The 16,599-nt window shown below is 45.8% G+C and overlaps 1 protein-coding gene across 1 annotated transcript in view; it reads left to right on the forward strand.

The window, feature by feature from the left end:
- LOC129839649 (VPS10 domain-containing receptor SorCS3-like) overlaps nt 1-16,599 on the forward strand; it is a 168,935-nt gene that overhangs the window by 72,352 nt on the left and 79,984 nt on the right. The window contains exon 2 of the mRNA XM_055907190.1: nt 8,181-8,248. The gene's annotated coding sequence lies outside the window, so the exon portion shown is untranslated. The remainder of the gene's footprint in view (nt 1-8,180; nt 8,249-16,599) is intronic.

The raw sequence follows: 16,599 nt of genomic DNA on the forward strand, positions 1-16,599 counted from the left end.
GCCCGGATAGAGCCATAAAACATCTCCCATGTCCCTTTCTCATAATCAAGCCTCTCCCATCTCCCTTTCTCATAATCAAGCCTCTCCAATCTCCCTTTCTCATTATCAAGCCTCTCCCTCCACTTGATGTAGTAGTTGCTTGGCCGCAGACACATTACTAAAAGGCTGGGGGCCTTAATCACTTTTAGATAAAGATCAGCGTTTCGTTCGGCTGCCATTTTGGTGTCATCTGCTCTTACGTTTGCTTTTTTGGGGATTTGGACGTCAGATGTCAGTCATAGCCCTTTTTGTAGACTTCCTACTTGAGGAAGTACTGGATTCCAATAAAGTTCTTTAGCGCCGCTGTGGTTTTGAGGTAACGTCAAAGTCCAATTGTAAAAGGTCAGAGACATCAGGTAGGTCCCCTTCTCTCCATAGGCAGTGACCTGTGACACATCAGCCGGCCTGTGAGTGAGCTCACCCTGCAAAATGATGTAATTTGGAACATTGTCACTCCTCACCCCTGCCTGACCCTATGATGGCCCATTGGGAGTTGGGGGCCGGAGGGTGTAAATGGCAAGGCAGGGATGGCCCAATTTTCTCTCTCTCTCTTTCTCGCTCTCGCTCTCTATATAAAATAGGTACTGAAGTCTTTGAATGAGAAGAATAGTTGTGTTAACAGGCAGAAGTCTCATTAACATACACCTATACAGGTGTCTCAAGAAAAGTATATTAAAACAAATGGTCAACTAATGTTCCCCACTCTACATTTATGGTTTAATGATTATTCTCTGACATGTTCAATAACACAGCTTCTGTATGGTTAATTCAACCATGATGCAACACTGTCGTCACATGCAGCACCAGTTATCCACAAGGACACAGACATCAGGTGTTATTTTATTAGCCAGGCGTTTCCACCACGCCACACTGATTTAACACTCCTGAGGGACTAGATACTCATTCAGGCTAATAGAGTTAAACTTCTGACTGGCTTGGAGGAGTGGTGAACTATTTTCTCAAAGTCATTAGCGACCTATCATTAGCACGCCACATAGCTAAATCAGCATTCAAAATTGCGTTTGGCACTTTGTATTACTCTTTGTGGACATGGGACATTATGTTATGCGAATAATATATTTTGCGATGCAACCAGGAGTGTAACGCCGCTGACATTTTCTTCCATTCATTGCAGGCCAATTGGGGTGAATGTACTTGAAAAATGGCCGCGAAGTGAAACTTAGTTGTTTGTGCCATTCCGTATTGCATTGAATCCATTTTCAGTCAACTAAACAGGGCCAAACAATATTGGCATTATGTAAACCAACTTATGTTACAAGGTTCAGTATTTTTCAAAACCGCACCACATTTAATGCTTTCACCATTTGTATTCCGTTTGTGGTTGGGGGAGCAGGGCATTCTCGGAGACATGATTAAGATACAAGCTGACACAACAAAAGTATCCTCTGGGATTTCAGCTGGTGCCCCAGTTATTCGATGTGAATTTTCTATTCATGCTGTCATGGAGAGGGACTGCTTCCTGTCTGTGTGGTGCCACCCCCTGGCAGAGGAGAGCGAGCTTGTCTGACGACATCAGGCCCCTTCAGGAACTTTCACACACACACACTCTTAAGCAAGAACATGCAAGCGCACACACACACACTACCAACACTCCAAAAAATACTCGGTTTTGCTTCGCATTTTACAATCATGGCATGAATCCAATTTTCTTATTTTATGTTATTCTTCTTCTCTCTCTACACTGCCCTCTCTGGCACCTCTCTCTGCAATCTTGCTACGCTCGAACCATCTGCTCACAGTCTTTGGAAAAGGAGAGGGTTCCCAGAGTGGTGGCACCATCTCTCAGAGAGAACCATCAGTGGCTCCCCAGTGAGGTAAAGGCCAGTCCTTGGGGCTCTTAACCTCTATGGGATCAGTGTCCCCCCCTCGAGATGGTTGCGCTAACGTGGGCTAATATATTTAGCATGAAGTTGTAAGTAACAAAAAAAAGATCCCAGGACATATCTGATATGGGCAGAAAGCTGAAATTCTTGTTAATCTAACTGCAATGTCCAATTTACAGTAGGTATTACAGTGGAAGAGCACCAGACTATTGTTTGAGGAGAGCGCACAATTATGAACTTGAAAATGTATTAATAAACCAATTAGGCACATTTGGGCAGTCTTGATACTACGTTGTGAACAGATATGCAATGGTTCATTGGATCAGTCTAAAACGTTGCACATGCAATGCTACCATCTAGTGTCCAAAATCTAAATTGCATCTGGGCTGGAATAATACATTATTACCTTTGTCTTGCATTTCAAAGATGATAGGAAAAAATGTAAATTACATTTTTTTCTTTGTATTATCTTTTACTATATCTAATGTGTTACATTCTCCTACATTAATTTCACATTTCCACAAACTGCAAAGTATTTCCTTTCAAATGGTATCAAGAATATATATATATATCCTTGCTTCAGGTCCTGAGCTACAGGCGTATGTCATTTTCGGTGAAAATTGAAATAAAGGGTCTAATCCGTAATTATCAAATTCCTGTGTCAACCTCGGAATTAACAACACAATCCGGAGGTGGCAATGTCAATCATTATTGACGCTGTGACCATCTGACTGTTGTGGCATTCATATAAAGACAATGTTGTCTCACCAGTATTACTCTTCGTTTGTCTCCTCCATAGACGCCATATGTGACCTGGTTGCGTTAGCCTACCAATCAGAGGAGCATACGCTGAATCCCAAATCAATCCCTTGGCCATTTCTACCCACAAGCCTCGCCTGTAGATCTAAGATAGGTTTAAGCAGAATTTTAATAACATTTTAACAATCTGCCTTCTAATAGGCTGGGGGGGATTTTGGCCATACTGCTTGCACCAACAGTTGAAGTCGGAAGTTTACATACAATTAGGTTGGAGTCACTAAAACTTGTTTTTCAACTACTCCACAAATTTCTTGTTAGCAAACTATAGTTTTGGCCAGTTGGTTAGGACATCTACATTTTTCCAACAATTATTTACAGACAGATTATTTCACTTCTAATTCACTGTATCACAATTCCAGTGGGTCAGAAGTGTAAATACACTAGGTTGACTGTGCCTTTAAATAGCTTGAAAAATTTATGAAAATTATGTAATGGCTTTAGAAGCTTCTGTTAGGCTAATTTACATAATTTGAGAAAATTGGAGGTGTAACTGTGGATGTATTTAAAAGTCCACCTTCAAACTCAGTGTCTCTTTGCTTGACATCATGGGAAAATCAAAATAAATCAGCCAAGGCCTCAGAAAAAGATTGTAGGCCTCCACAAATCTGGTTCATCCTTGGGAGCAATTTCCAAACGCCTGAAGGTACCACATTCATCTGTACAAACAATAGTACGCAAGTATAAACACCATGGGACCACGCAGCCGTCATCCCGCTCAGGAAGGAGAACCGTTCTGTCTCCTGGAGATGAACGTACTTTGGTGCGAAAAGTGCAAATCAATCCCAGAACAACAGGAAAGGACCTTGTGAAGATGCTGGAGGAAACAGGTACAAAAGTATCTATATCCACAGTAAAACAAGTCCTATATCGACATAACCTGAAAGGCCGCTCAGCGAGGAAGAAGCCACTGCTCCAAAACCTCCATAAAAAGATCGTATTATTTGGAGAAATGTCCTCTGGTCGGATGAAACAAAAATAGAACTGTTTGGCCATAATGACCATCTTTAAGTTTGGAGGAAAAAGGGGGAAGCTTGCAAGCCGAAGAACACCATCCCAAAAGTGAAGTACAAGGATGGTAGCATCATGTTGTGGGGGTGCTTTGCTGCAGGAGGGACTGGTGCAATTCACAAAATAGATGGCATCATGAGGGAGGAAAATTATGTGCATATACTGAAACAACATCTCAAGTCATCAGTCATGAAGTTAAAGCTTGGTCACAAATGTGTCTTTCAAATGGACAATGACCCCAAGCACACTTCCAAAGTTGTGGCAAAATGGCTTATGGACAACAAAGTCAAGGTATAGGAGTGGCCATCACAAAGCCCTTACCTCAATCCTATAGAAAATTTGTGGGCAGAACTGAAAATGTGTGTGCGAGCAAGTAGGCCTTACAAACCTGACTCAGTTACACCAGCTCTGTCAGGAGGAATGGGACAAAATTCACCCAACTTATTGTGGGAAGCTTGCGGAAGGCTCCCCAAAATGTTTGACTCAAGCTAAACAATTTAAATGTTAAGCTATCAAATACTAATTGAGTGTATGTAAACTTCTGACCCACTGGGAATGTGATGAAAGAAATAAAAGCTGAAATAAATAATTCTCTCTACTATTATTCTGACATTTGCGGAGCCCCTACTCCCACTGTACATGCCTTAGATACTTCCTTTGTCTCTTCTCCCACACATGCGGTGACCTCACCCAGTATTACCAGCATGTCCAGAGATGCAACCTCTCTTATTATCACTCAGTTCCTGGGCTTACCTCCACTGTACCCGCACCCCACCATACCCCTGTCTGCACAGTATGCCCTGAATCTATTCTACCACGCCCAGAAATCTGCTCCTTTTATTCTCTGTCCCCAATGCACCAGATGACCAGTTTTGCTAGCCTTTAGCCGTACCCTCATCCTACTCCTCCTCTGTTCCTCGGGTGATGTGTAGGCTAACCCAGGCCCTGCGTGTCCCCAGGCACTCTCATTTGTTCACTTCTGTAATCGAAAAAGACTTGGTTTCATGCATGTTAACATCAGAAGCCTCCCCCCTAAGTTTGTTTTACTCACTGCTTTTGCACACTCCGCCAACCCCAATGTCCTTGCCGTGTCTGAATCCTAGCTTAGGAAGGCCACCAACAATTCTGAGATTTCCATCCCCAACTACAACATTTTCCGTCAAGATAGAACTGCCAAAGGGGGAGGAGTTGCAATCTACTGCAGAGATAGCTTGCAACGTTCTGTCATACTTTCCAGGTCTATGCCCAAACAGTTCGAGCTTCTAATTTAAAAAATGTATCTCTCCAGAAATAAGTTTCTCACTGTTGCCGCCTGTTATAGACCCCCCTCAGCTCCCAGCTGTGCCCTGGACACCATATGTGAATTGATTGCCCCCCGTCTATCTTCAGAGTTCGTTCTGTTAGGTGACCTAAACTGGGATATGCTTAACAGTCCAGCAGTCCTACAATCTAAGCTAGATGCCCTCAATCTCACACAAATTATCAAGGAAACCACCAGGTACAACCCTACATCTGTAAACGTGGGCACCCTCACAGATATTATCCTGACCAACTTGCCCTCCAAATACACCTCTGCTGTTTTCAATCAGGATCTCAGCAATCACTGCCTCGTTGCCTGCATCCACTATGCGGTCAAACGACCACCCCTCATCACTGTCAAACGCTCCCCAAAACACTTCTCCTTTCTAATCGACCTGGCCCAGGTATCCTGGAAGGATATTGACCTCATCCCGTCAGTTGAGGATGCCTGGTTGTTCTTTAAAAGTAATTTCCTCACCATCTTAAATAAGCATGCCCCTTTCAAAACATGTAGAACTAAGAACAGATATAGCCCTTGGTTCACTCCAGACCTGACTGCCCTTGACCAGTACAAAAACATCCTGTGGCGGACTGCAATAGCATCGAATAGTCCATGCGATATGCAACTGTTCTGGGAAGTCAGGAACCAATACACACAGTCAGTCAGGAAAGCAAAGGCTAGCTTTTTCAAACAGAAATTTGCATCCTGTAGCTCTAACTCCAAAAAGTGTGGGGATACTGTAAAGGCCATGGAGAACAAGAGCACCTCCTTCTAGCTGCCCACTGCACTGAGGCTTGGCGAAACGGTCATCATCGATAAATCCATGATAATCGAAAATTTCAATAAGCATTTCTCTATGGCTGGCCATGCTTTCCTCCTGGCTACCCCAAGCCCGGCCAACAGCTCCGCACCACTCACAGCTACTTGCACGAGCATCCCCAGCTTCTTCTTCACCCAAATCCAGATTGCAGATGTTCTGAAAGAGCTGCAAAACCTGGACCCGTACAAATCAGCTGGGCTAGACAATCTGGACCCTCTCTTTCTAAAATGATCCACCGCCATTGTTGCAACCCCTATTACCAGTCTGTTCAACCTATCTTTCATTTCGTCCGAGATCCCTAAAGATTGTAAAGCTGCCGCGGTCGTCCCCCTCTTCAAAGGTGGTAACACTCTAGACCCAAACTTTTACAGACCTATATCCATCCTGCCCTGCCTTTCTAATGTCTGTGAAAGCCAAGGTAATAAACAGATCACTGACCATCTCGAATCCCACCGTACCTTCTCCGCTGTGCAATCCGGTTTCCGAGCTGGTCACGGGTGCACCTCAGCCACGCTCAACGTACTAAACGATATCATAACCGCCATCGATAAAAGACAGTACTGTGCAGCCGTCTTCATCCACCTGGCCAAGGCTTTCGACTCTGTCAATCACCGTATTCTTATTGGCAGACTCAATAGCTTTGGTTTCTCAAATGTCTGTGTCGCCTGGTTCAACAACTACTTTGCAGATAGAGTTCAGTGTGTAAAATCGGAGGGCCTGTTGTCCGGACCTCTGGCAGTCTCTATGGGGGTACCACAGGGTAAAATTCTCAGGCCGATTCTTTTCTCTGTATATATCAAACGATGTCGCTCTTGCTGCGGGTGATTCCCTGATCCACCTCTACGCAGACGACACCATTCTGTATACATCTGGCCCTTCTTTGGACACTGTGTTAACTAATCTCCAAACGATCTTCAATGCCATACAACACTTCTTCCGTGGCCTCCAACTGCTCTTAAACGCTAGCAAAACCAAATGCATTCTTTTCAACCGTTCACTGCCCACACCCGCCCGCCCGACTAGCATCACTACTCTGCACGGTTCTGACCTAGAATACGTAGACAACTACAAATACCTAGGTGTCTGGCTAAACTGTAAACTCTCCTTCCAGACTCATATCAAACATCTCCTATCCAAAAATACATCTAGAATTGGATTTCTATTACTCAACAAAGCCTCCTTCACTCACGCCGCAAAACCTACCCTAGTAAAACTGACTATCCTACCGATCCTCGACTTCGGCAATGTCATCTACAAAATAGCTTCCAATACTCTACTCAGCAAATTGGATGCATTCTATCACAGTGCAATCCGTTTTGTTACCAAAGTGCCTTGTATAACCCACCACTGCGACCTGTATGCTCTGTATGCTCTAGTCACATTAATAAAATAAAGTGGTGATCCTAACTGACCTAAGACAGGGAATCTTTACAAGGATTAAATGTCAGGATTTGTGAAAAACTGAGTTTCAATGTGTTTGGCTATGGTGTATGTAAACTTCCGACTTCAACTGTACATAGGTAGGATCTTTATTTGGGTCAGGAAAATACTTCTGCAGCAACAGGAATGTGAATTATTATATGGATTATAAAGATATATATTTTTACGGGTTCATACAATTTTCTTAAGGAAGAAATCTAGTTTGAAATTTCAAAATGGAAATGGACAAACTACATAAGCCTTTTTAAATGTCAAATACTCTACAAGTTTAACATGTTCTACAGGAGTGCCTAGGGAGGAGATATAAGGGTTGATTTGGGATTCAGTGATCGAAGAAAAAAACACTGAGTTCTCTGGTCCTCTGTTGTGATATCAAATCTGACCACTGGGTCTCTAGAATATGGTCGGCCATCTTGGTCTGTGATTCACCCGTCACCGTGTTCAGTGGGTTATCAAAGACCCCCTTCCCTCCTCGCTCTCTTTCCCGCTTTACAAACCGCTCAGATCAAAGCTATCGGAACAGAGAGACGGACATAAGGATTGTGCTTGTCAGGGGCCAAGACCGGCAGCACTGAGGGATCGAGAGAGAGAAAGGGTTCAAAGTCGCATACAGGCTGGCAAAGTGCCCCTTGACTAGTGTTGTGTTAAAGACAGAGCCGAAGAGACAATCATAACATGCCAATGTATCTACAAACACCTGATATTGGTGTTAATTCTGGTTTGTATTGTTTTTTATGGAATACGTATGTTGGTGTTCTAAGAGAATATAACATACGTTTGCCCAGTCTCTCATATCTTCTGAAAGAATAACCTGTGGTATTCTTAAATGTTTCTGTTTATTATCTAATAGGTTTGAGTTATTAGTCTTATTACATACTTATAACCCCTGTTATGTGTGTTTTGTTTCCAGGTGATCCTGAATCTGACCAAACTTTACGACTTTCACCTGGGGAGTGTTACAGAGACCACCTTGTGGAGGTAAGACAGTAACCTTTCGTCATATCTCCCTCTCTGTCTCTCTCACTTCTGCTCTCCCTCTTTCTTTCCCTTCCTCCCCTGACACGTATTCAGATTCATCATAGGAACAATGGTGCAGTCTCTCTCCACCCTCTTTCTCTTTTCTACTCTCTCGTCCCCCTTCATTTTTCTCTCTCCCTACCCCTTTTCTCTTTCTCTCTCCCTCACTGCTTTGTACAAGACTACTAGATACAAAGCAGCATTGCACTACTGAGCATTGGGCAGGGTTCCCCAGGTGAAAGAAGACTAGTCTCTACTCTTTGAAGCTATAAGCCATAAACACCATCAATATATTTTTGGACCAAACAGGTTGTCTTCATTCATTACTTTTGTTGCCGTTTTTTTCTTGTCGTTTTCTTTGCGATGACTGAGGTGGTGACACAGCAAGAGCTTGCGGTCCTTTCAGGTAATTTGGTGTGTCAATACAATCAAAGTTGAATGATTCTTGTAAGATTATAGTGATGCAGCTCCTGCGTGTGTTTATGGAACCTGTTGAATGAGTCAGGCTGACGACAAGGAAGAGAGAGGGGGAAGGAGAGAAAGGGAGAAGAGGGACTCAGTGATTTTGTTTAGGGCGTGGTTGTGGTGGCGAGAGAGAGAGAGAGCGAGAGAGAGAGAGCGAGAGCGAGCGAGAGCGAGAGCGAGAGAGAGAGATGAAACAATGGACAGACTTTCCTAATTTAATGTTCTGTGTTTTGTTATTCCAAGACCTACATTTAATGAAAACTATAAAATCCTTTTTTTTATCTGTTCAAGTCATATTTGTATTATTGTTCGTTACACATAATACTGCATCATGTTTGACTCCAGTACAGACTCCAGTAATTGGGCTTGTTTAGATTGCCAGCTACAACACTCTATCTGTATGTGGCTATGGGATTTCAAGGTTAATTTCTCTCTTCAGAGCACAAAACAAATCCACTCAAAATGGTTGAGGAGGTTTTCAGACAGACATTCAGACTAAAATAAGTCTGACTATGACAACTGGTATGTAGGGTTTTTCCTTGAGGCTAGAGAAAGCGAGCTGGTTTACTCTTTGAATATCTGCGAAGATTAGCAATGTCCTTTAAATGGTCCCGTACTGTTGAATGTCAAGGTATGAGTCAGTTGCTGGAAAATTATAGTGACACAAAATCTTTCAAAATAGATATCCAGTATCTAACCTAAGACATTGTTTGATCGCGAAGCTCCGTTTAATTAGTTACAGAGCAGAGAAAAGTCCGCTTCTGCGAGTCAGTCTCAAAAAATAATCCAAAATGAATTGTCTTAGAAAATATATATTTCAACATCTAACAAAATACATCATCCGACAGTGACGCTCTTCAAAATGAGTTACAGGGCAGGAAAAATGCTAAATAAGCCAGGTGTTTTTGTCAGCATTTAATGTAATTGATGTCAGTTTTAGTCATTAAGAAGAGTAAATAGTCCTGGGTGTTAGGAGAACATTGACATCCCCAAGCCTCTGAGATGTGACCTGCCATTCATTCAGCCGAGTCATATCCCTCCGCCGTGAGAAGGCAGTTAGAGCAGTAACCCACCCGTTGTATGGGACCTGCCCTGCTTGGCTGGGTTTCTGATACGTCACTGTGACGCTTGCCACTGTGCTGGGATTCCGATTCTACAAAACAAGGGCACAAAAGATCATTTTCGACTTTGTTCAAATGAGTCCTGTTGGGACCGAGAGACAGAGAGGGCGGTCGAGAGAAAACGTGTAGAAACAGAGTTAGAGAGAGTTCAATCTAAATACTAGTCAGAAACTTCCAGAACATGATAGTTCATACCCATAAATCAACAACTGATCGCACCCATAAACTTTGCTCTGTTCTTCTCTGTCCGCAATATTAATTGTTAATTGAGATCACAGCTCTGCTATGAAGATTTCGGGTCCGGAGAGACCGTTAGAGTCTGTTTATACCACGGCGTCCATGCTGTTGGCCCAAATGGCAGGACAGATGTTGACTTTTCAATAAAGGTCAAGACACCAGCCAATGCCTTCAAGTATCTGAAAGTCAGCCTGTCAATTTTAATGAAGGCCCTGACCTTAAACTATGGAAGAAGATCATTAATTCCTGTGAATAATATTCAATAGACCGGTCCCATATCTCAATGGGATGATTCAGGGATGTGAGCGAAATGAAGGCAGACTGTTTACCGTGTACCCCAACAATGATAATTGAACTCTTGCAACAATACTTTCTTTGAAGTTATTCAGATCTGCCTCCTCTTTTCATCTAAGACTTCTGAGTATCTTCCCTTGGCGGTTGAGCAGTTTATTGCTCCTTAATTATTTAATCTTATCAAATAGGTACACAGGTATAGAAACACAGAAGCTTTTGATATACATTGTGCAATGATTTGCATATAAAACACCTAAGTGGGACATTTTGTTAGTATGTAATCAATGGGGAATTTGCTTTGGTGTACCCTTTTCAACTTTTGTGTAGGTAGCCAAAAATGATTTCCCATACTGGACATCCTAGCTCCTAAGGGAATGTATAGTATGCTTACTGAAGAAACACTCACAGTATGTACCTTGTCACTTAAGCGCTCAGTTGGAAGTCTGGAAGGAATTCAGAAAAGTCATGTCATTGGCTGTGCTACTGCTGCAGAGCAATGTGATGTAAAATTACAGCCTACAGATGCCTGGATGCCAGATGCTGAAACCTCTTCGAGATGAGCCTGTCTGTATGTATCCGACTTCACACACCATATGTGACAATACAGAGGCGGATGCAAGATGCAAGCAACGATGGTTTAATGAATACAGTTTACAACAGCAACAGGACAGACAGACTGTACTCAGACGGAATCCGACCCAGGGACTAAGGTGTATCTTCCTTGATAGCGTGCAGAGAAATCCAGGGGAGTGTGTCCGGATGGGTAGGAAGGAGCACAGAAGATAATCCACACAGGGGCGACGAGAGAATGAGCACGAACACACGACACAACCTCAGGGAAGAAAACAACGATCTGACAACAAGAAACACTGGTTACAGAACATATAAAGGGAAGCTAAGTGATTCCAGCTGGCGCAGACAATCAAGCCGAGATTGGGAACCACGCCCACACAAACACGGGAGAGAGAGAGAGAGAGAGAGAGAGAGAAAAGGAGGCAGTGGATTCATGAACCGTGACAATACCCCCCCCTAGGAACGCCTCTTGGCGTTCCCAGACAAATTTACCTGTCGATTGAAATCATCGATAAGGGAGTGATCCAGAATGTCCCTAGCAGGTACCCAACTTCTCTCCTCCGGACCGTAACCCTCCCAGTCCACCAGGTACTGGAATCCGCGTCCCCTCCTTCTAGAGTCCAAAATACGATTGACAGAAAAGGTGGGTTCCCCATCAACAAGTCGTGGCGGCGGGGGAACAGGGACCGGCGGGTTAATGCGTGCCTGAAACACAGGTTTTATTTTAGACACATGAAAGGTAGGGTGAATTCTCCTATACGCCGGAGGAAGCTTGAGCCGGACCGCCACCGGACTAATGATCCTGGTGACTTTGAACGGACCAATAAATTTGGGAGCAAGTTTGTTCGAAACGGATCGGAGTGGAATGTTCTTAGTAGAAAGCCACACTTTCACCAACGACGTATACCGGAGGCTTCGACCGGTGGCGATCAGCCTTAGCCTTGGTGCGCGCCCCCACCCGGAGAAGAGTCTCACGGGCTCTGCTCCATGTGTGACGGCACCTCTGGATGAAAGCGTGAGCGGAGGGAACAGTAACCTCGGACTCCGTACTGGGAAAGATAGGTGGCTGGTAACCTAAACTACACTCAAACGGAGAGAGACCCGTGGCTGCCACTGGCAACGAATTGTGAGCGTACTCAACCATAGAGAGTTGTTGACTCCAGGAAGAGGGATTCTTAGAAACCAAACATCGCAACACTCTCTCCAAATCTTGGTTGGCCCTCTCCGTTTGACCGTTGCTCTGGGGATGAAACCCTGAAGACAGACTGACACTCGCTCCCAGTAACCTACAAAACTCTTGCCAAAACTTGGACACAAATTGGGGCCCCCTGTCAGAAACTACGTCCATCGGCAGGCCATGTAAGCGAAAAACGTGATCCACGACAGTTACCGCTGTCTCCTTGGCAGATGGTAATTTAGGCAAGGGAATAAAATGAGCTGCCTTAGAGAACCGGTCCACCACGGTCAAAACAACCGTCTTGCCCTGGGAGGGCGGGAGGGCGGTAACAAAATCTAGCGCGATGTGGGACCAGGGTCTCGAAGGGACCGACAGCGGTTGGAGTAACCCATCTGGGGGTCGATTAGAAGTCTTCCCAGTGGCACAAACCGAACAAGCCAAAACAAAACTGCGAATGTCACGAGCCATCAGTGGCCACCAAAAGCGTTGCTTAACCAAAAAGCTAGTGCGGCTGACTCCTGGATGACACGCTACGTTGGAGCAATGCCCCCACCGAATAACATCGGACCGACACCCCTCCGGCACAAACAACCGATTAGGTGGGCAACCGGGCGGAGGCTCTACTCCTTCTAAGGCCGTTTTGACCCTCGATTCAACCTCCCATGTGAGAGTGGAGACCACTAGGGTCCCGGGTAGGATGCACTCGGGAGTGGATGGACGTTCGGAATGGTCAAAAATGCGAGAAAGGGAATCGGGTTTGACATTCTTGGAACCCGGGCGATACGAGAGAGAGAAGTCAAAACGTCCGAAAAAGAGTGCCCACCGCGCCTGCCTGGAGTTGAGTCGTTTGGCGGTTCTGATATATTCCAAATTCTTGTGATCGGTCCAAACTATAAAAGGTACCCCCGAACCCTCTAACCAATGGCGCCACTCCTCCAGTGCTAACTTCACTGCCAACAACTCTCTGTTGCCAATGTCGTAGTTGCGTTCCGCAGGTGATAACCGATGGGAAAGGAACGCGCAAGGGTGCATCTTGTCGTCAGAAGAGGAACGTTGGGAAAGTACCGCACCTACCCCCACCTCTGAAGCGTCCACCTCCACCACGAACTGACGCGAGGGATCGGGAGCTATGAGGATGGGAGCCGAAACAAAGCGGCTCTTGAGTTTGGTGAATGCAGCCTCGGCTGCATCGGACCACCTGAACGTCACTCTGGGGGAGGTTAAGGCGGTAAGAGAAGCGACTATCTGGCTAAAATTGCGAACAAAACGCCGGTAGAAATTGGCGAATCCCAGAAACCTCTGTAGGGCCTTACGGGAATCTGGGCTTGGCCAATCCACCACAGCCTTAACCTTGTCAGGATCCATGCGAATACCTTCAGTCGAGACGATGTAACCTAAGAATGGAACGGATTGTGCATGGAAAATGCATTTTTCCGCCTTGACAAAAAGTCCATTCTCCAACAACCTCTGAAGCACTCGTCTGACGTGCTGAACGTGTTCCTGGAGAGAAGAAGAAAAAATCAGTATGTCATCCAGGTAAACATATATGAACTGATCAATCATATCTCTCAGCACGTCATTGACGAGTGCCTGGAAAACCGCTGGGGAGTTGGATAACCCAAAAGGCATGACCAAATACTCGAAGTGCCCTCTGGGGGTGTTAAACGCGGTCTTCCATTCGTCCCCCCTCCTTATGCGAACCAAATGATAAGCATTACGTAAATCCAACTTAGTGAACACGGATGCTCCCTGTAACCTTTCAAAGGCTGAGGACATCAACGGTAAGGGATAGGTATTCTTCACTGTGATGTTATTCAACCCACGGTAATCAATGCAAGGGCGCAGAGATCCGTCCTTCTTCCCCACAAAGAAGAACCCCGCCCCCGCTGGAGAAGAGGAAGGACGAATGAATCCAGATGCCAGAGAATCAGAGATGTATCTCTCCATAGCCTCTCTCTCAGGAACAGAGAGTGAATATAACTTGCCTTTAGGCGGAGACTCACCTGGCAATAATTGTATTGCACAGTCATAGGGACGATGCGGAGGAAGAGAAGCAGCACGGGACTTACTGAACACCTCCTTCAGGTCGAGGTATTCAACGGGCACGTTAGACAAATCCACTGCCTCCTCTAGAAACACAGAATCAGACACAGATGAACAAGCAGACACTAAACAGGACTCAAGACACTTGTTACTCCACATGGATATAGAGTTATGACCCCAGTCAACTCTGGGGTTGTGTTGGGTGAGCCAAGGATGGCCGAGAACTAATGGTGCAAGGGGTGAGTCCATGAGTAGAAATGATAGTGTCTCAGTGTGATTGCCAGAAGTGATGAGTGTGATAGGTTCAGTGGTGTGAGAAATGTTGGGGAGTTCTTGACCATTGAGAGCGTTGACGGATATCTTGTGCGTGAGTGAGGTGATAGGAATCTGGAGTTTGTGAGCGAGCTTGAAGTCCATGAAATTACCCTCTGCTCCTGAGTCCAGTAAAGCTTGGGTGTCGTGCGTGTGGGTGGCCCATCTTAGTCTTACCGGGAGGAGAGTAGATGATGAGGTCTTCTCTGTGGTGACACCACCCGATAGTAGCCTCATACTTACTACCGGGCCTGATCTTTTACCGGACAGGAGTGGATAAAGTGGCCCGCTCTACCACAGTAGAGACAAAGTCCTTGGGATCTCCGCCTCTCCCTCTCCTCCCGGGAGAGGCGAGCTCTCCCCACCTGCATGGGTTCGTGAGCGGAGGCTGAACTGGCCGTGTTCCCGCTGCTGGCATGCCAACCCTCCGTGTCGTTATACGGTCTGTTAGGGCATGCTCGGCGGCCAATACGACTCAGACGAGCGTCGACCCTCAATGCTAGTTCCACTAGTCCATTTAAACTCCTGGGAAGGTCCAGAACATAAATCTCCTTCTGGATCCGGTCCTCCAGCCCATGCAGGAACATGTCCCACTGCGCCTCCTCGTTCCACTGACATTCTGCGGCCAGAGTGCGGAATTGAATGGAGTATTCCGATACTGACCGGTCTCCTTGGCGAAGGTCAGCGAGTAGTCTGGCCGCCTCCCTACCCGCCACGGCCCGATCGAAGACCCTTCTCATCTCCTCGGAGAGTGTCTGGAAAGAGGTGCAGCATGGGTCCTGGTTCGCCCACACCGCCGATCCCCAAAGGGCCGCTTTGCCTGATAGCAGTGTGAGTACGAATGCTACCTTAGACTGTTCACGGTTGAAGGTCCGTGGCTGCAACGAGAAATGCATGGAACATCTCGTCAGAAAAGCTCTGCAATAGTCAGGATCACCTGAATAACCCTCTGGTGTCGGTAGCCGTGGCTCTAGCTGGGAATCCGGCTCTGGCGGGGCGGGTTGAACTGCCGGTGTAGGTGGCGCAGCGAGACCCCCCAGATGTTGTAATTGTTGGGTCAGCTGGGATACCTGCGTCGCAATGGCTTGCACTGCCCGACCTGTGCTGGAGATGTTCTCCTCTTGTTGATCCATTCTCGTGATACTGCGGGAAATGAATTCGGTCAGACTCGTTGAACTCGCTGCATCCATGTTCTGGTCAGATCGTTCTGTGACAATACAGAGGCGGATGCAAGATGCAAGCAACGATGGTTTAATGAATACAGTTTACAACAGCAACAGGACAGACAGACTGTACTCAGACGGAATCCGACCCAGGGACTAAGGTGTATCTTCCTTGATAGCGTGCAGAGAAATCCAGGGGAGTGTGTCCGGATGGGTAGGAAGGAGCACAGAAGATAATCCACACAGGGGCGACGAGAGAATGAGCACGAACACACGACACAACCTCAGGGAAGAAAACAACGATCTGACAACAAGAAACACTGGTTACAGAACATATAAAGGGAAGCTAAGTGATTCCAGCTGGCGCAGACAATCAAGCCGAGATTGGGAACCACGCCCACACAAACACGGGAGAGAGAGAGAGAGAGAGAGAGAAAAGGAGGCAGTGGATTCATGAACCGTGACACCATACCCCTGAATCCAAACCAACTCAACAGGACTAGCATATCGTACATATAGAGGCTGCAAAAACTCAACACACTCAATATAGCTAGACAGAAACGTAACTCATCGCTTTTGACTGTTCAATCCAACATATCTTCTAGGTAAATGTCATTCTTTTACATTTACATTTTAGTCATTTAGCAGACGCTCTTATCCAGAGCGACTTACAGTAGAGTGCATACATTTTATTACATTTTACATACTGAGACAAGGATATCCCTACCGGCCAAACCCTCCCTAACCCGGACGACGCTATGCCAATTGTGCGTCGCCCCACGAACCTCCCGGTTGCGGCCGGCTGCGACAGAGCCTGGGCGCGAACCCAGAGACTCTGGTGGCGCAGCTAGCACTGCGATGCAGTGCCCTAGACCACTGCTCCACCAGGGAGTCTTAATTCTTATTTCTTAATTAATTCTTCTGTCG

Source organism: Salvelinus fontinalis, chromosome 40 (assembly GCF_029448725.1).
Source record: "Salvelinus fontinalis isolate EN_2023a chromosome 40, ASM2944872v1, whole genome shotgun sequence".
Lineage (NCBI taxonomy): Eukaryota > Metazoa > Chordata > Actinopteri > Salmoniformes > Salmonidae > Salvelinus > Salvelinus fontinalis.